General features: G+C 39.1%; 1 long non-coding RNA gene across 4 annotated transcripts in view; it reads right to left on the reverse strand.

The window, feature by feature from the left end:
- LOC114235163 (uncharacterized) overlaps positions 1 to 26303 on the reverse strand; it is a 138365-nt gene that overhangs the window by 47034 nt on the left and 65028 nt on the right. The gene's annotated exons all lie outside the window — the stretch shown is intronic.

The raw sequence follows: 26303 nt of genomic DNA on the forward strand, positions 1-26303 counted from the left end.
GAACAGTTTGTCTCTCGTGACCTTGTCATTTTTTAAGTGCACAGTCTAGTTATTTAGAATGTACCTCAATTTGGTTTTGTCTGATGTTTTCTCATTATTAGATTTAGCGTAAGCATTTTTGGCAGAAATGCCACAGAGGTGATATTGTATTTTTGAGATGAGTTTTGAAGAACAAAGAGGAGGAGTCAGCCTGCAGAATCTATTGCCAGATAAGTTTATTTTTACATTCAGACTTAGGAGGATGAAAGGTGGAAGGTAAAAAAAATAAAATAAAAAATAACTATACTATTATTAGCTGATATTTATCAAGAACTTACTAAGTGCCTGGTACTATTCTAAATGCATTACACAAGTTAACTCAATCATCTTCACAACTGTTCTTTTCCCATTTTTCAGATGAGAAAGACTCAAGCACAAAGAGATGGCAAAGCTAGCAATTAGAGCAGCCAGAATTCAAATTCAAGCGGACTGACTCTACTGCCCACACTGTCAGCAAATGAGACTTAGTAAAAGCAAAAATTTTATTAAAAAAAAAAAAAAAAAAGTCCTGATAATAGTTCAGAACCAGCTGTCTTTGAGAACAGTGTGCAATGGTTGGTTTGAGCAACACCTAGTGAAGAGATTGGGAATTATGGCCAGGGCGCTCCTGCCCCCTGCTGGCTGTGTGAACTTATTGCATGCTTTTCACTGCTTTTAGTTCAATTGGAGGAGAGGGGCATCTCCAGGCAGAGCAATGGTCATGGAAATTTCTGCACAACTCAGGTATTATGCCTGACCTATGAGCATGCATCGGGAAGAATCTGGCATTCCTTCTATTCTTCTCAGCCTTCTGCCACATTATAAAGATTGCTCAGAAGAACAAAGTCTAAGCCCTATTCTCATGAACTTCTTTTATGAGACTTCTCAGGAGAATTTTTTTTTTAACCATGACAAATTTGGAATCCACTGAAGCAGTAAGGAAGCTTAAGTTAAATTAATCAGAATACAATCCCCAGACAAGACAATCATTGCAGCTGAGGAAACCCACAGGGAGGGTGTTTGTCCTTAGAAAATATTTGAAAAAGATCCAGTGCAGCTGAACCAAGTCATCTCACAGAGGGCTCTGAAGTGCCACGGAGGATCAAATCACTAGGCTAATAAAATGATGGAGAGGAAAAAATTCCTCTGAATGAATCATAAGTAGCCTCTATTTTCAACCAAATTCCCTTTCTATTCACAGATAAAAACCTGTCCCTCTTAGATTCAAATCCCTTGGGGCTCTACAAAATGCCATTGTTTTCTCTAGTAAGGGGGAAAAGTAGAGGTAAAATAAAGCCAGAAGACAATGGAACGGCAGTCTCAAATATACCAGAAATGAAACTCACACAAAAAATTTTAAGGGTATGTGTCTTAATTCCCAAGACACATTTTATAAAAAAATTTGATCATTCTGCTTTGATAACAAATACAGATATGCCATTGGCCATTATTAAGTCACATCTATTCTCTAAGGCAGTGGTTCTCAACCTTTCTAATGCCGAGACCCTTTAATACAGTTGCTCATGTTGTGGTGACCCCCAACCATAAAATTATTTTTGTTGCTACTTCATAACTGTAATTTTGCTACTGTTATGAATCGTAATGTAAATATCTGTGTTTTCCGATGGTCTTTCCGATGGTTGCGACCCACAGGTTGAGAACCACTAGCAGGGTCGCCTAAGACCATCAGAAAACACAGATATTTACATTACGATTCATAACAGTAGCAAAATTACAGTTATGAAGTAGCAACGAAAATAATTTTATGGTTGGGGGTCACCACAACATGAGGAACTGTATTAAAGGGTTGCAACATTAGAAAGGTTGAGAACCACTGCTCTAAGGGGAACAAACTCTTCACTGGAATTGTGACAATGCTGATGCAAGGAGGACCTTCTTAACTTCTACACCCCATCTGTGGAATTTGGAGGGACACAAATATATTTGCATACTGCTGCTACCAAGCCAAGGGCTGAAACTTTGCCCCCCAGGTCATATCAACTCAATAAATAAATGCCTCATGGAAGGTGCTTGAGCTAAGCAAGCCTGTCTCTTCAAGGACTTCCTATTTACTTTAATAAAGAATCAAGAGTTCCTGAAAGATTTATCAGATCTCCATACCCTGAGACAAAACTAGTGCCCTATATCAGCTCTCTATTGCCACAACAGTGCTGCGTAACAACCACAAAACATCAGTGGCATATAGCATTAAGCATTTGCTGCTCTCCTGTCTGGTGTGGTCTACTTGACGGCTCAGTTGTTATTGCCTGGGCTCTGTCACATGTCTCACATGTCTGAAATTGTGTCTCTCATCACACAGCAGACTAGAAAGCATTGCTCTCCATTAGTGAACAAATGGAAAACACAATGCCTTCTTAGACAGAGGCTCAGAAATGGCATACTCTCACTTCTGCTGCATTCTATTGACCAAAGCAATTAACAAAACAAGTCCAGATTTAAGGGAAATAGACTCTGTCTTTTCATTGAGAGGAAATGCAGTCTCAGGGCAAAGGATGTGGATGTAGGCACAGGTTAAAGAATTAGGGCCATGACTGGAACCTACCACAAGTCCAGAGAATCAATAAAATCTGCTAGGTAACTCTCTATTTCCCCAACATAGTCTTTCTTCACGTATACTCTTCTCAATAGATGATCTACAAACAGTGCTCTCCAGGTTGCCCTGGTAACACTTAATAAAGAAGATATACTTAAACATTAAGGACAACTTTTCTCCCTGTGAGATCCGAAACACGCAGCTAACTAAAGAGATTATATCAGAGTTGCCTCTGATTGCTATCAATTTCTCATTGCTATCTGATCCAAACTTCATTATAGTAGAGCAGTCTAGAGTTAGAAAAAGCAAGAAAATGGCCCTAATTTTGTCTCCTACTATATCACAATCTTTGGTCAAAAATATATATCCACCCTAGCCGGTTTGGCTCAGTGGGAGCGTCGGCCTATGGATTGAAGGGTCCCAGGTTTGATTCTGGTCAAGGGCACATGCCCGGGGTGTGGGCTCTATCCCCAGTAGGGAGTGTGCTGGAGGCAGCCAATCAATGATTCTCTCTCATCATTGATGTTTCTATCTCTCTCTCTCCCTCTCCCTTCCTCTCTGAAATCAATAAAAATATATTTCAAATATATATATATATATATATATATATATATACACACACACACACAACATATATATACACACACATATATATATATCCATCTATGTATTTTTTTAATTTTTTATGTGTGACAAAATAAGATTTTTAAAATAGGATAGCACAGGTTAATTTCTTGATCAATTGTAATAGGAGTCTTTCTGGGTGAAAATTAAAACACACACACTATTTGGAAATTTTTTTTTACTTATAAGATGGAATTCAAAAACACTTTCTTTTGGCTTTCGAATGGCTATGCTAAATTCTCTTATTTGAATACTAGAAGCCCGGTGCACAAAATTCGTGCACATCCCTCTCACAATCCAGGACTGCTGGCTCCCAACTGCTTGCCTGCCTGCCTTCCTGATTGCCCCTAACCACTTCTGCCTGCCAGCCTGATCACCCCCTAACCACTCCACTGCCAGCCTGGTTGATGCTTAACTGCTCCCCTGCCAGCCTGTTTGCCCCCAACTTCCCTCCTCTGCCAGCCTGGTCACCCCTAACTGCCCTCTCCTGCAGGGTTGATCACCTCCAACTGCCCTCCCTTGCAGGCCTGGTCCCTCACAACTGCCCTCTCCTGCTGGCCACCTTGTAGTGGCCATCTTGTGTCCACATGGGGGCAGGATCTTTGACCACATGGGGGCATCTATATTGTGTGTTGCAGTGATGATCAATCTGTATATTACTCTTTTATTAGATAGGATAGAGGCCTGGTACAGGGGTGGGGGCCAGCTGGTTTGCCCTGAAGGGTGTCACAGATAAGGGTGGGGGTTTCCTTGGGGTGTGGGGCGGCCTGAGCGAGGGGCCTGTGGTGGTTTGCAGGCCGGCCACGCCTCCTGGCAACCCAAGGGGAGGCCATGGTATCTGGAATTTATTTTCCTTCTACAATTGAAACTTTGTAGCCTGGGGTGGCAGCCATTTCTGGGGCGGCAGCCATTTCTGTGGCAGTTAATTCACCTTCTACAACTGAAACTTTGTAGCCTTAAGTGGGTGAGCCCGGCCAGGGTGTGCAGAAAGCTTTGCTTCCCCTGTTGCCGCCAGCAACCCTGGCCTGCTCTCTCAAGCTCCATTCTGCCGCCATTTGTTTGAATTTGTTTACCTTCTATAATTGAAACTTTGTAGCTTGAGTGGAGGCTTAGGCCTGCAATGGCTATGGAAAGCTTGGCTTCCTCTGTTACCTGGGAAATCTTGCTCTCTGTGGCTGTAGCCATCTTGGATTGGGGTTAATTTGCATACTCGCCCTGATTGGATGGTGGGTGTGGCTTATGTAGCAGAGTGATGGTTAATTTGCATATTACCATTTTATTAGAGAGGATGTTCATATAATGTTTATTTAGTTGTCAAATGACTAGGTTTTAACCAAGTTATTATATCCTCGCTTCTCAGTTTTTATTCATGTTTTTCCATTCCATACCTGCTCTGCTACCTCTCTAGAAATAATGGAAAATATAAGTCCCCTCTTCCCATAGTTTGCGACTTAATATAACTTAATGGGAGAACCTAATATTTTCACCAATTATCTTTACTCAATTCCAAGTGATTTTGCAAAGGGCAAAAACATATTCTTGTTCTTTTTTAATTTTTTCTAGTGTAAGTCAATACTAGAGTAACAACATGATGAACCATAAAATGCTTCTCCTGGCATTCCCATCTTACTAGATTGATGATATATCTAGCAGACCCATTTTCCCCAAAGGATAAGTACACATTCGAAATATTAAACCTTTAACAAAGACAAATGTGGAAGCAATTTGAGGTCCCCATTATTTCCCAAGTTCACTGAATATCTTAATTTAGCTCCTTGACCAATAATCAGCTTCTTTTTTACTTCACCTGACAATCTGCCTATCTTTCTGTATGCTGGAATTGTAAATAACAATTTCAAGGAATAAAACCATCTTCCATAACCTAGCTCTGCTAATGCCAACTATATCGATTGTTTGACCTTTACTAAGTCTACTGACTAGATGGTGTATAATGTTTGGGGATTAAAGATGCTGACTTATTTCTTTTCTAAGTCAAATTTAAACTCTGACTACCCAGAATCAAACCCCACATACTGTCTCAAACTGTCCCCAGGTGCATCACTCTTTCTGACATTTGGACACCACTTATTGATTTAATTTTTAGCAGCTGTTACTCAAGGACACCCAGCTTTAGCTGGACCAGCATTAAAATGGCAGATTCCCAAGAGCCAAAAAATGACCCAGTTTGACACAAATGTGTATAATATTTCTGCAGAAATAATTAGGCTCAACAAGGTTATTAGTTTACCTGATAATTCTTGTCCAATTATGATTACAACAATTAACAAGAGTTTTAATAATAGCAATTCGGAGTTAGGTTTTCCTTTTAAAGAAAGGAAATCGGATCAGAATAATTTAATTTCTCATTTTTAATTTTGGGTGTAAAATCCATGAACTAAAATTTATTTCTGTCTAACAGCTATGTAGTTAGCTTAGTGAGGCAAGAGCATCATTCATGACCATAAACCCCCACCATCACTGCAGATACACACACATACACACACACACACACACACACACACAGGTTTAGAGGATGTACTGCTTAACAAACAACAATAAAGGTCTTTTCCAAGTCTGATTATGAAACTTAAAACTAGCCCCTGGCTTCTGTTTGGCTTGCAATAAAAGAATAATTTTACATCTTTCAAAAAGGATTTCTAAGCACTTTAAAAATGGCAAATATTTTAAAAGTTAAGTACATTGCTCATCCTTTTAAGCATACTTACAAGTCATTCATGACCTCAAAGATGAAAGATAATTCTTCCATTTTCAATTAACAAGCAAGTCAATCCTACCCACTTACTATCCACAACCAGACATGACTATAAACACCTCCACTTATTAGAAATAATAAATGGAGTACAACATTGACTCAATACAAAATTCAGACTAAAACAAATGCATCTTAACATCTTGTATGGTTTAGTTTTGAGTACACAGACACTGTAAGACACTGGTCCCAATCCACTTTGAGCAGTTTTCCTATTGACATGGAATAGATCTTTTAAAATAGACTTTATTGGCCATATTTAGTATGCTATTAATATTGTATTCTTGGAAAACCAACCACATAAAATCAAATTAGAATATAAAGAACAGAATTTGTACTTTATGCCATCAAGAAAGAATTCCTCTCATAAAACAAGTGGTGACCTGGAACCAACTCATGTTGGCTCTCAAGAGTTGATTGTGCGTATCTCTTTCCAACTCCATGTTGGTAGCTCGACACTGGTCATGGTGGGAGTGTTTACACAACTGAAGTTAGTAAACATTACTGGTAGCTTTACCAGGTTAGTATCCAAGAGATAAAGATGTTCCATATTAGTACTGTCCAATAGAGTAGCTTCTATCCACATGTGGCTACTAAGCAGTTGAAATATGGCTAGAGTTGAGAAGCTAAACTTTTTATTTTACTTAATTTTAATTTAAGTAGTCACATGTGGCCATGTGTAGGCTACCACTTTGAACAGCTCAGTTCCATTGTGAAATAACAAGTAGATGGCATCTGCTGAGAGTCACCAAACTGAGGTAGCTAAGACTTGAGAAGAAAGAGGAACACCTAAGAAAGGGGTCACGTCAGGTCTTAAAATAATAAAATGTGATAGCAAGGCCCTTCCAGGGTCTATCATCACTTTTTTTAAAATATTTTTTTATTGATTTCAGAGAGGAAGGGAGAAGAAGAGAGAGATACAAACATCAATGATGAGAGAGATTCATTGATTGGCTGCCTCCAGCACACCCCACATTGGGGATTGAGCCTTCAACCCAGGCATGTACCCTGACCAGGAATCAAACCTGTGACTTCCTGGTTCATAGGTCGATGCTCAACCACTGAGCCACACTGGCTGGGCTATCATCACTTTTTAAATCTGGTATGCACACATGCATTCATTCATGGACCTACGACAATCAGTAAGGGACAGGAGATGAAGGCCACCTCCTTATTAAGTAAAAAAAAAAAAAAAAAAAAAAAATCCCCAATGCCCTAAAATGGTGATTCTCAATTTTTAGCATTTATCAGAATAATCTGGAGGACTTGTTGAACCATAGATTTCTGGGTCCTACCCCCAATTTCTGATCCAGTAGTTCTGGGTTGAGGACCAAGAATTTGCATTTCTAACAAATTCCCAGATAATGCTGACACTGACCGGGTTGTGGGGGGCACACTTTGGGAACCACTACTTTGAAGCTGATTTATGTTGATCTCCAACTCCTGCTTCTTCAATCACAGTCTACATGCTTTTCACTCAGGCTAAAGTCCTACTGATTGTGTTTCTTGAGATGCTAGAGCAAAGCTCACTACTCTTTGTTGTTTAATTCTATTCTTAAGGTCCGAAGTTAAAACTGTAAGAAACTTGACAAACTCTCCTACTTCACCTCTTCCAGGGTCCCTGGAGCTCTGTTGTTCCCACTATGCCAGATGCTACATTTGCATGTGCAATTTAAAGAGTTTCTGCTCATAGCCCCAGCTGTTTAAGAAAAGTGCAGACACCAGCTCATCTTTCTTTCCCCACAGCCCTCATAATAGCTTCCAATAGAATACACTGAACACAAGCACAAAGAGACAAAATAACCTCCAGTATAAACCTACATTTTGCAAACTCCTCAACAATATGGACTCAGGAGGAACTAAATTATTTTCTTTCCCAGAAGGAAGATGGTATAGTGAGACGCTTCCCAAATGGAAATACACCTATTTGACTAGATTGAGAACGCAGGAATTTGGATCATGAGAGTATATGGCTTCTCAGAGGCTCCTTTAAGACTGTTTTAAGTCTAGTTTAACAAAGAAAAATAAAAGCTTTGTACTTTCTTCTGTTCCTGTTCCATAACCCCTCATCCAGAGAAGTAAGAGATGGTGGTTAGGGGTCAATTTCAGAAATCAATCCTGAGAGAGCTAGGATTAATAAAGGCTGATAATGACAGGGCTAGTCATCAAGACAGAAATGGTAGCTAAAAGCACATGTTGATGCTATAAAGATAAATTATAAAGCAGGAGAAACACAAAAGGATCAACTTCCAAGGCACCAGTTGTTTCCTTGACTTCTCATAGTTTTATTTCCGGTCAGGATGTTCCTTCATTCTCTAAGACAGGCTTCTGCTATGTCTAATAAACACATTTTTAAGAAATTAGGAACATTTTTTAAATGAGAGCAGAAGTCCCAAACTCTGTTCTTTCAGTGCCTTGTGGCAATTTTTATCTCTAAGCTAAATCACTTCTAAACTATGGGAAAATTCCTTACCTTTTCCACTATAAATAAGACATTAAACCTAAACTCAAAGCATAGTACTGAATAAATAAAAAAGGACACTCCCTATTATATCTCTTTGCACATAGATTATTTACAGTATGGATTATTTTGCTTACTTTTAAATCCATCTAACTTGGCCTTTAATAATCTTCTTAGTGGCAGAAACAAATGATGTGTGTCCAAAACACAAATTAATTTTAAGATTAGTCTGAACAAAGTATTTTGAAATGGTAAGACTGTTTCCTTCACATACACACAAAAATTTCCAATGCATACCTAAATAAGTTTTTACAAACCCCACTTTCTCGTCTGCACAAAAAATCAAAAGTTGACTTACATGTCTAACAATATTATTCATATTCTCCAGCTTCAAAAAAGGGCTAAAATTTGAGGTTAATAACATGCCTGCATATAGCAATGACATTTGTAATTTCAATAGATAGATAAGATAGATATATTCAAATCAAGATGCTACTACTCTTTCTCTCTCCTTTCTCATTCTCTACCACGCATTTTCTTACACCATCTATACTCACCAGTCCCTGCAGTCATCTTTTTCTATTTTACATTTGCTTTACCTTTAAATGATATGCACTTTAAAACACCAAGAGGAAGGGTTGACGTTCACATTAACTGATTTTAATTCTACACTGGGACTCAGGTGTACTTGTTCTAGAAGTGTTATATACTCTGACCCCTAAGGCAAAAATATCCTCTAAAAAAAGAATTCTGAATGGATGGTATGTATAACACAAAAGTAGTTTGGTAAGAACTTGAAAAATTGTGTTTTCTTGATAATAGAGCAGATGTCTATTATTCATATGCTAAATTTTCTAGCAACTTATACATTAATTATAAAGAGGAAATTGATCTTTGTTTTTCCAGCAGCCCCTCTTCATCCAATCAGCTTTTCTATTTCTGAGCTTCTTATTAATAATGAGCAATACCTATTAATATATTCTTACCATATGCCCAACTATGTTAAACATTTTACATCTCTAAGCCTAGCACTTTACATTAGCTCATTTAATTATCCTGACAATCCATTGTAACAATCATTTTACAACTGCATTTGAGTTGTGTGTGTTTTTTAACTTAAAATTGCCCTGGCTCACACAGCTAGTAATGAAAGAACTGGATTTCAAACTCTGAAGTTTCAAAGCTCATGCATCAAACTTCATGCACTGTAGCCTGCCTTGAAAACAGTTATCCTGGGGGGTAGGGGAAAGGAAGCCCCAAAAGAACAAGATGGTACAAGTTTTTCAAAGTTTAATGAGATCCAAATGTCAATGAAAGTTTCCCATAAGAATTATTCATTACAATTATCAGCTCTTGCTGGCGTACAAATAAGTTAAAGAGGAAATTAACTAAAGTAGATTTTAATCACTTAAATGACTTTTTTTTCTTCAACAGGTGATTTGTTTTACCAAAAGCAAATCCTGCCAAGAGAATTAGATAAATAAGCAACCTATAATTGAATAGTTCTTATCTAGTCTTCCTGGGAGTTAGCTGAATTGGATTCATGGTTTCTGTCCCATTAGCTATGAAAAAAAGTTAACATTTCAACTAACAAATATCTTATAGCACACAAAAAAAAGGAGCTAAGTGACATTTTTTCTTTTCTTCTACCTTTACCATGTTCAGATATTTGCAACTGAACTGGTAATACCGAAAGCATGTATACTGCTCAAAAACATGGACCCTAGCTCTGCAAGATATTTCATGATTTTAAAAATCGATGTGATATAATTCTTTGGGTATTTATATATTATTCATTGCTTTACCTATGGCACATAAAGATTTCATCAATCTTACACTTGTTCAATAGTTACAAATGAAACAATTTTCTTCTTTAAAAAAAATTCTGATGATGGTTTCTTTGGAACTTAGAGGAAAGACAAGGTTAAACAAAGAATTGGGTAAGGGGTTAAAATGTCCAGTGAGATTAATTCAGATAAACCCTAGACCCTGTAATTATAATCATGACTTCTGAAATAAAACTCCTATTGGTAAAGTATGAAAAGAAACATACCAAAAACTCTGTGCCACTTGACTCCTGTTCATCCTTCTAATTTAACAGATATGATCAAATGCTTCCTAGGGAACAGCCACCATGTTAGGCACTGAGGATATGGTAATGAATAAAACAAACATGGTTCCTCCTTTTAAGGATGCTTACAGTGCTAGTAGGGTAGTCGTAAAGTCTTAAAGACTCCCTTGTCTTAAAGACACACAAATATAAGTACAGTTGACCCTTGGGGGTTAAGGGTCCCGACCCCACCCGCATAGTCAAAAATTCATGTGTAACTTTTGACTCCCCCAAAACTTGACTACCCTTGGTATCCATAGGGAATTGGTTCCTTGTGGAGAGAAAAATCTGTGGATGCTCAAGTCCCCTGTATAAAATGGCATAAATCAATGCATACAGTCAGTGTTCCATAACTGTGGACTTCTAATCATGGATCAAAAATAGTACAGGTATTTATCCAAAAAATCTCACCTATACATGGGCCTGCACAGCTCAAACCTGTGTTGATCAATGATCAGCTGCATGATCATCCACAAATCTGCAAAACTGTGTTTCTTAGACAAGATTCCATGAAATACTATCTGTCCAGAGTTCTCCAGCTTTCCCTATTTGGGGCCAATTCCATTGTCTCCTCAGAATTTTCACTTCCTTGAAAGGTCACAGAAAACCAGCCAAAAATTATACCTCAAACTACTAGGGCTGGGAAAGGTAAAGAGCATCCAAGATTGAACAGATTCTAAGAGCTCCCAGAGAATATCGGTGAACTTAATCTCAGCTCTTCCCAGGACAAGATCCAAGTCAAAGTCATGTTCTGAAGTCTCTTCTGCACACAATACAGCACGATGTAAAGAAAAGGAAGCAACAGGGATCATAAAAATATCCCATGTTTGGTGGTAGAAATCCTTCATTGTGAATGACAAAAAAAAAATCAAATTGATTCAAACAATAATTGGAATTCACAGGTTTGAGTTACTAAGGTCAAATGGGCTTTAAGTGCAATTTCATTAAGGCCTTAGTTTCATTTCTCTGTGATTCTTTAGGCACTCCTCTCAGTATCCAGTTGATCTTCAGGACTGCTTTTCTCATGAATGTAAGAGCACTGCTAGCAGAAAGTAAAGCTACAGTTCTTTGTCAAACATGTCCAGTGTGGGAGATGATACAGTTTTCACAACTGAACAAAAACCCTAAACTTTACTCTGATTGGATTACTCATGAGTAATCAGTATAGTCAAAGGAATCTTAGTCTCTGCCAGGTCTTGACCACTTTTTTGTGGCAAGGGAACACAGATAACCCTGACTGGCTTTGCCTATTCACAATCCACTGCACAAGATATGGATCATGGAGGTCACAAAATGGGATGAGGTGGAATGCATAGCAGAGAAACAACTAGAATAATTGTTTTGTATAGTTTTATTTTAATTGATTGTCTATTTCTAGTAATATTTTCCTTCCAATAGGCGCAATGTCCAGCAAACAAAGCCTAGACTTGTTGACTCTCAACCCATAAAAGAAGTGCAACAGTATTCCCAAATTCTTTCCCCAGCTAGATCAACAATAATGTATAAACTTATGTGCTGCTCTCATAAAGTTTTATCAGCTACAGCAAAAGAACCTGGATAACATCCCAGCTAATCTCTCAGCAGCAGCTGGGGAAAGCATCAAAAAATTACTTTTTCAATTGTCTGTCCAAGTATTGTCTGCACTTAATCTGCAGATATCCAACTGTGAACACTAGGGAACTTCACTCAAACAAAGCAACTCCCAGAGAACCCTGGGCACACTGCGCCATGTGCCCACCCTCTAGGAATGTTAATTAAGAATTCCATATTCATAGTAGGTTTTGTTGGGAAATGTTCTTAAACCCAGCAGAGCAGCCTGATTTCTCTGCTAATTTCTCTGATTTCCAAATGCTAGGGCGGTTTTTTGGCAGAACCTATTGTACACAAAATGGTTTTACAATTCTTACTAAATAAACTTATCTGTTCTTTTCCATTTGAGTTCCCTATAGGAGCCAAAGGCTTTAACCATTAGCACGTTGATCTCAATGGGCAATATGCTTTGCTTCTCCCACTTAACTTTTAGTTCCTAAGCATAATGTAGTGAGTAAAGAGTACATGCTCTATGATCTGAGCCTTGTTTGTGAAACAAGTCTCCTCCACTAGCTGTGAAACCTACATTATACCAACTTCTGTTAAAGGATAAAAATTTTTTAAACAAAGGTAAAATCAGGATTCACATAAAAATGAGTACAAAATGAACATATGTCAAAGATTTTATGTAATGCATTAATTAATTAATGATGAAGCCAGTAAGATGTTACGACCAATCCAAATGATACTTCAAAGAACTACACCTATGGAGACAATAAGGAATGCTGAACTTAATTTATGGACAGAGGCAAAAAGGTCTATCATCAAGGAAATAACCAGTTACATTTTGGACACAGTTTATTTGCATTTCTAATGAAAAGAATCATGATTATTATCCGTCTTCTGATGCTTATAAAGCTGTAAATTAGCTCAAAGACAGTGAAAGACATAGATAGCTCTAAAGAGTACATTAACAGGACATTTGTAGAGTGGGGAGTTTGACCATTTCAGTCTCCCACTATGTTTTGGGTACATTTTTTTAAATATATTTCATTGTTTTTTACAGAGAGGAAGGGAGAGGAATAGAGAGCTAGAAACATTGAGAGAGAAACATCGATCAGCTCTCCTGCACACCCCCTATGGGGATGTGCCTGCAACCAAGGTACATGCCCTGGACCAGAATCAAACCTGGGACCTTTGAGTCTGCAGGCCGACGCTCCATCCACTGAGCCAGACCGGTTTTGGCTTTTTTATCTTCTGAAAATGTCTGTCAAGTAAAATATCCATCAAAAGAATGGGAAGACAAGCCACAGACTGAGGAAAAAATATTTGCAAGAGAAATATTATCTAAGATATACAAAGAACTTTCAAACAAACCATCTGATTAAAATATGGGCCAAACACCTCAACAGGCACCTCACCAATGAAGATATACAGGTGGCAAATAAGCATATGAAAAGATGCTTCACATATATCATCAGGGAAATGCAAATTAAAACAACAATGAGATACCAGTACATACCTACTAAAATGGCCAAAATCCAAAACAGAGACAACACCAAATGCTGACAAAGATGTGGAGCAGCAGGAATTTTCATTTGTTGCTGGTGGGAATTAAAATGATACAGCCGAAATTGGGTCTCAAAAGAACTGTTGTCCCGGAAAGAAACTCACTACAGACTGATTCATTTGCCTGTCAGCATAACCATTATTGCTTTTCTCATTTTCGGTTCTTGTAAGTGTATTTCTAATAGCACATGATCTCACTCATCTAGGGGAAATAATGAACAACATAGACTGATGAACAAGAACAGACCCAGAAACAAGGAGGCATGGATCAGACTGTTGGGCCTCAGAGGGAGGGTAGGGGAGGGTGGGGGTAAAGGGGAGAGATCAACCAAAGGACTTGTGTGCATGCATATGAGCCTAACCAGTGGTTAAGGACAAAAGGGGGGTGGGGGCATGCATGGGGAGAGGGTGGGATGGGAATGGGGGGATGAGGACAAATATGTGATACCTTAATCAATAAAGAAATTTTTTAAAAAAATGATACAGCCACTTTGGAAAACAGTTTGGCAGTTTCTTACAAAATTAAACATACTCTTATTGGATGACCTAGCAATCATGCTCCTTGGTATTTACCCAAAGAAGTTGAAAACTTACATTTTATGGCCATGATATCTACAAGTATCTCAAAGGTCTGGCAGGAGAGGGCTTTTCTTTTATAGGAAGGAGTAAATATTGCTAAAAAGAACCAGATGTGGAAGGGGGAGGTGACTGGGAAGCCTGATTGGACAATGGGTCATGGAATGGTTTTCCCTCAGGACAGCTGATTCTGGGGAATGTTCACTAAGGAGGGGTTATTCTACATTCCAATGCTCAATGATGGGCCAAAATTTAGGAGCCCAGGGAAAGGAGACAGCCCTGACTAAAGTTTAGTCAAGTTAATGAGCATTTTCTTCAGATTGGTCAAAGGGGATGAATATTTCAGCTAATCATTTATGAGATAAAGAATAAGGATTTCACCCAGCCAGCATGGCTCAGTGGTTGAGCATCTGACCCAGGAACCAAGAGTTGGTGGGTTTGATTCCCCGTCAGGGCACATGCCTGGGTTGCAGGTTCAATCCCCAGTGGGGGTGAGTGCAGGAGGCAGCTGATTGGTGATGTTTCTCTCTCATCAATGTTTCTATCTTTCTATCCCTCTCCCTTCCTCTCTCTCTCTAAAAATCAATAAAAACATTTTTTTTTTTAAAAAAAAGAATAAGGATTTCAAGGTTTTGTGTCTGCCTTAGGTAAACAAAGGGTACATCCTTGAGGCTCATCTAAGTAACATTGGGAAGGCTGGTTCTTGCAGTTAAGTCATTTCCCAGAACATAGAAGTGTAGGAGGATTTCTTAGCCACACTGTTTTTCATGGGAGCAAAGGCTGAAGATGAGTATCACTTATAGCTGAATAAACTTCCTACGTGGGTGAAACAGGGTCTAAGCAATAGCCTCCTGTTTATATTATTCCTGAAAAAAATAGTGGAACCATCTACATATTGAGAGGTGGTGATAAAGGTCCATTGTTTTAGGGTCCTACTTTGTAGGCATCTTAAAAGTGTGATGCCTAGAGCCCTGACCAGGTGGCTCAGTTGGTTGAAGCATCAACCCATACACCAAAAAGTTGTAGTTTGATTCCGGGTCAGGGTACATACCTAGGTTGCAGGTTCGATTCCTGGCCAGGGCAGGTACAGAAGGCAACTAATTAATGTTTCTCTCTCAGATTGATGTTGCTCTCTCTCCATCCCCCCCCCCTCCTCTCTCTAAAATAAATAAAAACATATCCTTAGGTGAGGATTTTTTTAAAAAAGTCATGCCTAGAAAGAAAAGAGAAATATAGTATAAAAGGTTAGAGTAAAATAGAGCTAACCCCTAAGGACATCTAGCCCAGTGGATTCCAAGAGTTCTTGCAGTTGATAAATAGAAATATTTCAATTTTGTAGCACTGCTCATTGAGTTTCTTGAAGCTAAGATTTCTGTACTCTTGATAATGGTGTCCACAGTCTTGATTACTTCTAATATCTAAAATATACAAAGAACATATATTTGGCCAGACTTCCTTAGTGACCCAGACAGCGACTTATCCACAGAGAAATCCAGTCCATTCAGGTATATGTCAAGTCATCAGGCTTTAGCTCACAGAGTCTACAGATCTCTTTATTCAATATGTCCTAAGCATCTCCTCACTTCCATCCATAGTCCCTGAGAACATACTCTTAAAATTATAGCATAAGATATATTCCCTCTATGTTATTTTTCTATTAACCTCTGACTCTCAGATTAAGAATTATGTGCTAGTGGATGGAACATTAAATTGGCAAGCTTATATAGCAGAGCCCCAAATAAATCTTCATTTGATACAAAGAAGTGTCCAAACTACAAATGCCATGGTAAAGAGGACCAGATGAGAAAACTAATAGAGAGAAAATTGGCTACTGAAAATAATGAGGGAAGCATTCATGTTTTCAATTTGAAGGACTAATGTCCTCCTACTGTAAAGGTGAACTTGAAAATCAGAGTGGTCCTTCTTCCATTACTACTCTTTAAAATTTACACTATTATAGTTAGCTAATACCCATATTTTTCCCATGCCTCTGACTTTATACAGGCTATTTTTCTGTTTGTGATACCCTCCTCTACTCATTCATCTGGCAAACTCCTTTTCATCCAATGTCAGTTCAAGCCTTCTGCATGAAGCTTTCCTGATTCCCTTAGGCAGAGTTAAGGTTCATTGTCCTGATGTGCCTCTTTGACTTTGTAAGTACCTTCCTTACAGCCATCATTTTATTTTAACACTAGTAACCCAGTGTGCGAAATCGCGCAAGACCCAGACCTGCGGAAAATCGCGAGACCGGGGACCCCAGACCCCACCATGCGGCAAGACCCAGAGTCAAGTCCCACCTACCTGCGCGCACGCAGCCTCCTGGTGACTGGTCATTATGGCTTTTTATAATATAGATAACCCTTTCAAGTTGGCCTTCCCTCATATACAATGAATTCCTTGATAATGTTTTCACCATATCATCCCCAGTACTCAACATATTGTAGGTGCTAATTATTCAAATATAAGTAACTGGAAAAATGAATAAAATTAAGTATAATTTAATTAATTATTAAGAATCAAAAAATAAAGTTTGGAATCATAGCAGTTTAGGCTGCCTAATTATTAAGAATTACTAATATTCCCACTTTACAGATAAAGACACTGAGGTCTAAAATGATTAGGTAACTGATTCAAAAAAGGAAAATTTCAGAAAAGAAATACAGATGGTTCTTAATTATATGAAAAGGTAAGTGTAAATTAAAACTATTTGTCACTTATCAGACTGGCAAAAAAAAAGTTTTATAATAGACTCTTTTGGCATGGTTTAATAGAACTTTCAAGTATTACTGCTAGAAGTATAAATTGAAAGCGCCACCAATTTAGCACTACATATTGAAATTACAAATTTATATAACCCTCAAACCCAAAATCCATTCTTAGAAATTTATCCTACAGAAACCTATTGAAAGATGAAACAGAGGGCCGGAGACCATGGGATACCATGACACAGGCTTTATTGGCGATCACCCTGCCAGCTGCCTTCCAGAGGGGGAAAGGGAAGAGAGAGAGAGAGAGAGCGTGAGAGAGAGCGTGCCGGGGTGAGAGTGCCTTTTAAGGGGAGGAAAAGAGGGGACGGGGCTTAGGGCACTCAGCACATGCTGATTGGTGGTTTCATGTAAGGTACATGGTTAGGGGCCTAGGGAATTAGGAATCGGGGGCTTAGGGTATATGGCAGGTGCTGATTGGTGGTTCAATGTACAGTCCATATAAGGTGTTCAGGAATGTCTGGCTGCAGGTGGAGTTTACATCATACTCTGTCCATCAGTTGGGGGAAGGGAGGATCTATCATTCCAGGCTTTTGGTAATATTAAAAAAAAAAAATGAGAGTCCGGGCAGGGTCAGGGGATGAAGGTCCGTCTTCCATAGCTACTTCCTGCTGAGAGGGGGCATCATTAGGGGTGTCTACCCGGGGTCTCAAGGATTCTGGTGTTAGGTTCTGAATTCAGTGCCAGATAGATCTCTCCCACCTTCTGGTTGGTGAATGCCTGCATTCTGTTCTGCAAAAGACTAGTGAAACAGCGCATGAGACAGGGGCCAAAGAGCAAAATTAAAGGAATAGACACCAGTTGGCCTAATGATGGGTGGCTGGACGAGGAGTGCAGCAGCATGATTTCCCCAAGAGACTGGTTGTTCAAGTCTTGAGAGCGATCCTGTTGAGTCACTTGGGAGGTAAAAGCTGGTCCTGAGGCTGCCACAGCGTCACGGCCCTCTGTTTCATCTTTCACCTATATCTGTTTGAAATGCTATATGAATCAGAATATTCATTGCTTCATAGTTTGTAATAGCAAGAGGTTGGGAAAGTTTTTTTGTCTGTCCACAGGCTAAATATGTTATGGTATTTTTAAAACAGTAGTTCTCAAAGTGTGGTCCCCAGACAATAACATTAGCATCTCCTAGGAACTTAATAGAAATGCAAATTTTCAGATCCCACCCCAGACCTCTTGAATAAGGGATTTAGGGATCAAACTCAGTAATCTGTATTTTAACAACCCTCCAAGTGATTTTGATACATGTACATATTTTAAAAATACTGATCTAAGCAATGAAGTACCATGCAGCTGGAAAAAATATGAAAAAGCTCTCTATATCCTGCTAAGGCATGATTGCCAAGATCCTTTTAGGTGATGAAAACAAGCTGCAGAAGAATGTCTGTAATATGTTATCTTTTGTATAAAAGGAGAGAAATCATATTTTAATTGGATTTTATATAATTTTTTAAACTGAAACTGGATATTTAAGAAATTAAAAAGAGTGATTGATTATCTATGACTGAGGGTTCTTGGCACATGGAAAACAAGGAATAGGAGGAAGACTAGTAACTATGAACTTTTTATATTTTGTAATTATTTTTAATCATGTGAATTAACTCAGATAGATAGATAGATGATGGATGGGTGGATGGATGGATGGATGGATGGACGGATGGACTTTTTTTTAAAGCATGCTTATCATCAAAGTAGTAGCTAGAAATGATTATTACCTTGGCTAGTTGCTTCTACTGCATCATTGTGAAGTTCTGTTTTTTCTTAAGAGTTGCTGATAACCTATAATAAATTCTAGTAGATAACACTCAGATGGACACACATACACATTGATGGGCACAGACACATGCACACATATACAGAAAGGAATGGCTGGTTTTATTGTTTTGTTATCAAAACAATTAATTTTCCCATTGCTATTTCCAAGTTTAAGGAGTTTTCCTGCCCAAGTGCAGGAGATGACCGACACAATTACAGAAAAGCACATCTACCCACAAACTGCCTGCCTAAAATGGGGCAATCATTTAGACTTAAGGGTCATTAATAATGTAAGTGTCAGGTCACAATAATAGATAAGTAAATTAGATAAGGCGTGCACCTCCTATATAGCTTGTGACTCTACAATATGAGCAAAGCCCAACAGTTTAGGTAATTTCAAATGTACAACATCTGCTGAGACCAAAAAATGTTTTGTGGTGTCATAATACATGTCTGTCTGAGTGAACTGCTGTTATAAATTTGATGTGTGACACTTGATAATTAATAAGGGATTCAGTTGTCCCCTCTATTAAAAAAAATTAACTTACTCTTCATCTATCTCACTGGAATGTGATGGGAATTCATTAAGGATTTTTTTAACTTTGCAATATTTTTAGCACTTCACTTCCAGAAATTATACAAAAGGCAAATAGCCTTGTCATAAATGTATTACCATTTTGTCCTATTTTCAATGTAGTGACACTCGGACAGAGGACAGAGTTAAATCCCAAGATCCCTTCCTGCTGCCAGACTCCAAAATGGAATCAACAGCAATGACCTCACCTAAATCTCCAGAAGGGCTGGAAAATTACAACTCCAGGTGGCTCTTTCTGGCTTATGTCCTCGGGAGACCTTTACAGGCCCTGTGCTGTGGAACATGAGGCCTGCCTACACTTGGCATCTTTATTGTGCTGTTTACTTTTATCTGAATTTGCTTCTGATAAGTACCTTTGAAGTCCACATATTTCCTGAGACTACTGCCCTGCAAATGCCCAAAATGAGCCATGAGAACTATTAAGCGGTGTCTTGACCTGCTGTGGAAGCTCAAATGAACCATCAGTAATAGGACATAAAAGAACCAAGAGAGACCATAGCTAGTGATGGGTACAATTGCTATCAGGGTACTTATCTATTTCAGAGACAGGCTGTAAAGATCTTGGAAAATGTTTGCCAAGTGTTTTGAGTCCTAGAGAAAAAAATATTAGTGGAATCCTTTGAGACAAAGAAGGGAAAAGAGGTTTTTTTAAAAGTCAGAAAGACCAAAGGGAATAATAAAAATTCAATTCAACAAATATTTGTTGAGGGCCTCCCAAGTACTAGGCCCTTGGCCTTAGTACCAAGATGTGTGAGGTGCTTACAGGACAGCACTCTGGGGCAAGAAGGAAAGGCAAATTTAATAGCAACAAGGTAGATTAAAATAACTCTCATGAGAGAGGTGTTCTTATTTTATTATTTGCTTGTTTGTTTTCATTTCCAGCAACTAGCACTGTGCTTCTCACAGAGAAGGGACTCAGTAATACTAAAGGCATAAATAAACAAATAATTGAATTCATAACAGTGGGGGGAAAAACTTGTTTCTGTCCTCTAATCGTTTAATGTCTCACTTTCTGCATATTCCCCAGTCTGACTTTAAAACTGTATTCATCACTTAAATGGTGCCTTTTAGAAGCAACATTTTTAGTGTTTGAAGTTTATTAGCAGCAACTATTCTTACCACTTGACTACTATACAGAGGACAGCTTGAAGCCTATACTAAAATAATGCTACTATGGCTGAATGTTTATGCCCCCCCCCCTCCCCAAAGTTCATATGCTGAAACCTATTCCCCAATGTGATGATATTAAGAAGCTGGGCCTTTGAGAGGTGATTAGGTCATGAGGGTACAGCCCTCAAGCAAAGGACTTGTGTGCATGCATATGAGCCTAACCAGTGGTCACAGACAACAGGGGGGTGGGGGCATGCGTGGGGAGGGGTTTGGGATGGGAATGGGGGGAATGAGGACAAATATGTGATACCTTAATCAATAAAGTAATTCAAAAAAAATCAAAAAAAAAGAAAGAATGGGACTAGTGCCCTTATAAAAGAGACCCAGGAAGCTCCCTTACCCCTTTGGTCATGTGAGGACACAGTAAGAAAAGGAGCCTCTATGAATCAGAAAGCAGGTCCTCACAAGATAATGAATCTGCAAGTGCCTTGATCTTGGACTTCCCAGCCTCCAGAACTATGAGAAATAAATATTGTTTAATCAACAGTAGTCTATGGTATTTTTGATATAACAGCTCGAACAGACTAAGACAAATACAGATTGCATGTTAGGAGTAAGAAGACCAACTCATCCCTTTTTGCTCAGGACTTTCCCCTGCTTAATAGTGAACATCCTGATTCCTGGTAAACTTCTCAGATCCAGGCAAATTGGGATGGTTGGTCACTATTATTAGGGATTTCCTGTAGACGTCCCTCAAGTATTCTCCCTACATTTTAGTGTCAGACATTGAAAATGTTTAGACTGTAACTTCCTGGAATACAGATTAGTGATTTCCCTTCTATGAAGAGTGAAGCTCTTCCCATCTCTCACTTCCCTCCAAAACATTCACACTTTTAAAAGTTATGTGATTTGTCTCCACTGCCAAGAAAACCTATTACTTTGTATCAGAAAAGTTTTAGAGTTGAAATAGAAATAGAATTATTAATCTTGTCCTCTTTTTTACAGTGAACCCCAGAGAGGTGATCAGCCGAAGTTATACAACTTTTTAGTCAGCAGAATAAGGCAAATACTCAAGTCTCCCAACTTTCAGATTAGTTATTTCTTTTAAAGGTATCTTTAAAATTATATTTTATATTCAATAAACCCAAACTTATAACTATTTGTTTTCCTTTTTACTAGGCTTGACAATTTCTAATAAAATCCTTCACAATAGTTTTAATTGTCAACAAGTTATAATTGTCAACAGTAGCCTGGCCTTAAGCACTTCTATCCATGATTATAAAGTCCTTTACCTCTTCAACAAAATAGGCATTTTTAAAAAGTACTTTTCTATTTCATAGACTGCCAAACTCTATTCCTCTACTTGCCAGAGCCCATTACTGCCCACTGGGTCCCATGATTTACTAATGCACATAAAGCTTATCAGTTTAACAGTGCCATTTAAACTCTCCAATAACCACAGAAATAGTTTGGGGCCAGGTTTTATGGACAGTATAGAGGATGAATTGCCCCCTAAACAGTTTTGTTTAAAAAAAAAAAAAAAAGAAGTTGCCCTCTGAGAATTGCACCACAAAATCAATACAATGCATAGTGATAGAGAAGCAAAGTTGATTTACAAAAGTCAATTGAATCCCAGACATGCATAAGGCAAGTTTGAAGATATTTGCCAATGATGAGGTCATTCATAATGAAGGTCACTGGATAAGTCAGAGGAGCTGATAACCTTGCAGAAAACGATACATCAGGTTACCCTTACCATGCTGCTCCAAAATTCAAACCATGTAACAAACTACCTTTATTTTAATCCTATACCCACTTAACATTCTGACTTTGACTGGACTTCTAAAATAGCTTGCCTACAAAGACAATGTTCCTAGCCAAAGAATACTGCTGTCAATTCCAGTGATCTTTACCTTTCTCATTCTAAATTAATAAATTTCCATGTTAGTTATACATCAGTCATCATGAATTTGGTTAAGAAACCTTGCCTTGGGAGAAGCACCATAGTCAGGAAGGAAAGCCCTAGTCTTCATAGATTATGGAGAATTCCTTTGGAGGCCTCTTGGCAGCCAACCAGTTCACATCTCCTAGTTGAGGCACTGCCCTTGGCTCTGTATTTTCCAGACAAATGTCACCTGATAATATATCCTCACTCTACATATGAGAAAACTAACTCTGGGAGTTAAATGCCTTTGCCATGGTTACTCAGTTAGTATAATTGTGGGCTGAAACCCAGGCCTTTGAATCCAATTCCAGTGTACTTTCCCGTTCTGATATTGTGGCAGGCATCTCTGGTGTCCCATATACATTTTCTTGAACATGTAGAAAGTCAGACTCAGCTGAAATCCACAAGAGCTTAGACTACCCTCAGGTAACAGTGTCCCACATCAAGGCATGTTCTTCATCTTTCTACTTCCTGCCAAAACCTTTTCTGATGCCACATAAGCCTTCTCAGCCCATGCACAAACACAGTCCAGAGGTTGCTTTCAGGAACAGCCCTCAACCCAAGGGAACATGAGAGAGTTGGATAAATACCCAACTCCTTTCCTACAGGAGGATATTTCTGAAAGATATGCTGCTCAGGAAGTCCCAGAAAAATCAAGGCCTTGTTTCCTACAACAATCTTTTTTTTTTTTTTGTAAATTTTTTTAAATATATTTTATTGATTTTTTACAGAGAGGAAGAGAGAGGGATAGAGAGTTAGAAACATCAATGAGTGAGAAACATCAATCAGCTGCCTCTTGCACACCCCCTACTGGGGATGTGCCCGCAACCAAGGTACATGCCCTTGACCGGAATCGAACCTGGAACCCTTGAGTCCACAGGCCGACGCTCTATCCACTGAGCAAAACCGGTTTTAGCTCCTACAACAATCTTGATTAACAACTCCCTTATATTGGATTTTCCTCCATCTCTTCCACTCCCTCATTCCTGCTTCCTGGGATCACTTCCCAAATAAAGTACCCACGTTCTTTTCTCAAGCTTTACATTGAGGGAAACCCAAACTGAGAGAGACACCTTCATCCTCAGACTAAACCAAGACACACCTTCTTCCCTCCCAAAACCCAAAACGTACCTCTCTCCCTGCTGCTCTGGGAGGACCTATAGAAAGCACACCCTCGGGACTTCACGAGAGTCAGAGAAATGTGAAGCCAGGTTTTATGGCCCATGTTCTGACCCAGGAAATCAATAAATCTGAACTCTTGCTCCGAGAGAGCCCTCCTGGGTCTCATAAAGGGCCCTAGAAGCCAAGAGAAGAAGTTACACTCCCCCTGAGTCCAGAAGAATGCAACAGATGCTCCATCTTGTGGGCTTCTGCAATGACCAACAATCCAAGTACTCCAGTGACCTACTGCTATATAATGAACTACCCAAAACCAGTAGCTTAAAACAATGTCAACATTTATTTTGCTCACAATAACATAGTTTTTACAAATTCTGTCTTGAGGCCCTGCCTGGCTAGTGGTTGGTCCATTCCCCTTGTTGAGTAGCTGGTTAAGGCCATACCCCCAAGCACCTCTCTCAGCTGGCTCTCACACACCCAGCCACTACAAACCCTCCATAATCACCCCAGTGAAAGGAGTTTTAGGGGTAAAATAGGCAGGTTTAGGGAGTTTTAGGAATTAGGGGATCCATGGGGGACTACTGCTAGATGAAAGCTTGGAGCTGCCAAAAAGCATACATTCACAGAGAGAGAGAAAAAAGAGGTGCTACATGATAAGGGGAGAGGAAGACATCCATTCACAGAAGATAGAGAAAAGCCACATGCTATGGGGAGAAAGAGGAAACAAACTTTCACAGAGGACAGAGAAATGTTGACAAATGGGAGAAAGAAGAAATAAACCTTCACAGAGGATAGAGAAATGCTAACAAATGGGAGAAAGAGGAAAACAGATTTTCACAGGAGATAGACAATTCTACCACTGAAGGGGGAGAAAAAAAGGGGGGCACCATGTGACGTTTGAGTTGTTTTTTTAAAATATATTTTATTGATGTTTTTACAGAGAGGAAGGGAGAGGGAGAGAAAGCTAGAAACATCGATGAGAGAGAAACATCAATCAGCTGCCTCCTGCACACCCCCTACTGGGGATGTGCCCGCAACCAAGGTACATGCCCTTGACTGGAATTGAACCTGGGACCCTTGAGTCCACAGGCTGATGCTCTATCCACTGAGCCAAACTAGTTAGGGCGAGGTTTGAGCTTTGAAGTTGATATAGTTACCAACTGGAAGGTAGTATGAGGAAACAAATAACTGCAGCCTTTATAAACATTAGCAAAGAAGAGCTTATTGGGTCACCCCCTTGGGATCCCCTCCCTACGTGGGAGTCTGTACTTGCTTCCAATAAATTTCTACCCTTTTCATCTACCTCCTTTTGTCTGTGGCTTCATTCTTCAAATCCACCTGGACAAGAACCTGGGAAAGAAGCCACCCTTGCATCCTGCTCAGGAAAAACCACCCAACTCACTGGGGCCAGGTACCAGACAAGAAGGGACAACCCTATGCCCCAGAACCTGCTGATATTATTCAAATTAGTCAGTCCTCAGACTGCGTGTCTTGCCTTCTCTTTTCTCCCTACAGAAACCACAATAAAGGCACTTTTCCAAAGTCTCCTCTCCTCCCCCTCAACTTATAACAGGTCCTGGTGCTTCCTATGAGTGACATGCTTCATGACTCCATGAAGTATGTCATGTTCACCCTCAGGGAACTGGGTGTTTAACAAAAATTGTAAAACTCCTTCCCATTTCTCCCTCTTGATCTGCATCTGATCTCCCCATATCTCACCAAAAGTAAAATGGTTAAAACACTCAACAATCTTACCATTTTGGCAGGGCTCAATGGGGATATCTCACCTCTGTTCCATGCAGCACCAACTGGAGGCACTCAAAGACTGAGTGATAGAACCATGTGCAGGTCTGCTTACTCACTCACAGGTCTGCCCTTTGATGCTGGCTTCCAGCTGGGATCCTAGCTGGGATGTGGCTAGAATGTCTACATGTGGTCCTGCCATGTGACTGCTAAATGTGGGAGAGGTAAATGACTTGGGGAAGTCACTCAGTAAATTTAAATCTGGACTTGAACACAGACTGGGTTCCAAGGGCAAGCATCCCAAGAGAGAGTCCAGTGGATGCTACATCATCTTGTCTAACTTAGTCTCATAAATCATGAAGAAACACTCTGTGCTGCATTCATCATTAGAAGTGAATCACTAAGGCTGGCCTTTATTTTGATGAGAGGAGTGTCAAGGAATTTGTGGCCAGTGTCTATCCTTTGCTGAACCTGCCATCATTGATCTTGTCTTAAAGATCTGGTGTTCAGATTCCCTAACCTCCTAGAAACTGATCCCTAGACTATCTGAGACCTAAGGTCTTTAAAAAGCATGCAGCTCCTCTTACTATCAATCCATCATATAGTCACCTAGATTGGATTTAAATGCTTTATATGGCAACAAGATAGGCCGATACTACTCAAGCTGCCCAATTTCACTGTGAAAAACTCTACTAGAATATTCTTCTTTACCAAAATCTACTTTTCCTCCAAAGTCCCAAGTCCTGGTTTCATTTGTAGTTGAAATATTATATAAAATAAATCTAATCCCTGTTGCATGTGATAGCCTTTAAATATTGGAAGACAAATTATCACATCTCCCTAAATCCTTCTTTTTCTAGTTTAACATCTCCAATTTCCTTAGCTATTTCTTACAGAATGGGGCTTATAGGATCTTTCCTCAACCTTACTTTTTAAACCAAGTACAATAATTTAAATTTATTCTAAGTAAATCCCATGTTTAACAGTCTCTGTTCAATTTTTCCTCTTGTTTTGATCTTTTCAAATTTTAATTGCCTGAATCTCAAGTTTTGTCTTATC

The sequence above is a fragment of the Eptesicus fuscus genome, chromosome 18 (assembly GCF_027574615.1).
Source record: "Eptesicus fuscus isolate TK198812 chromosome 18, DD_ASM_mEF_20220401, whole genome shotgun sequence".
In the NCBI taxonomy this organism is placed as follows: domain Eukaryota; kingdom Metazoa; phylum Chordata; class Mammalia; order Chiroptera; family Vespertilionidae; genus Eptesicus; species Eptesicus fuscus.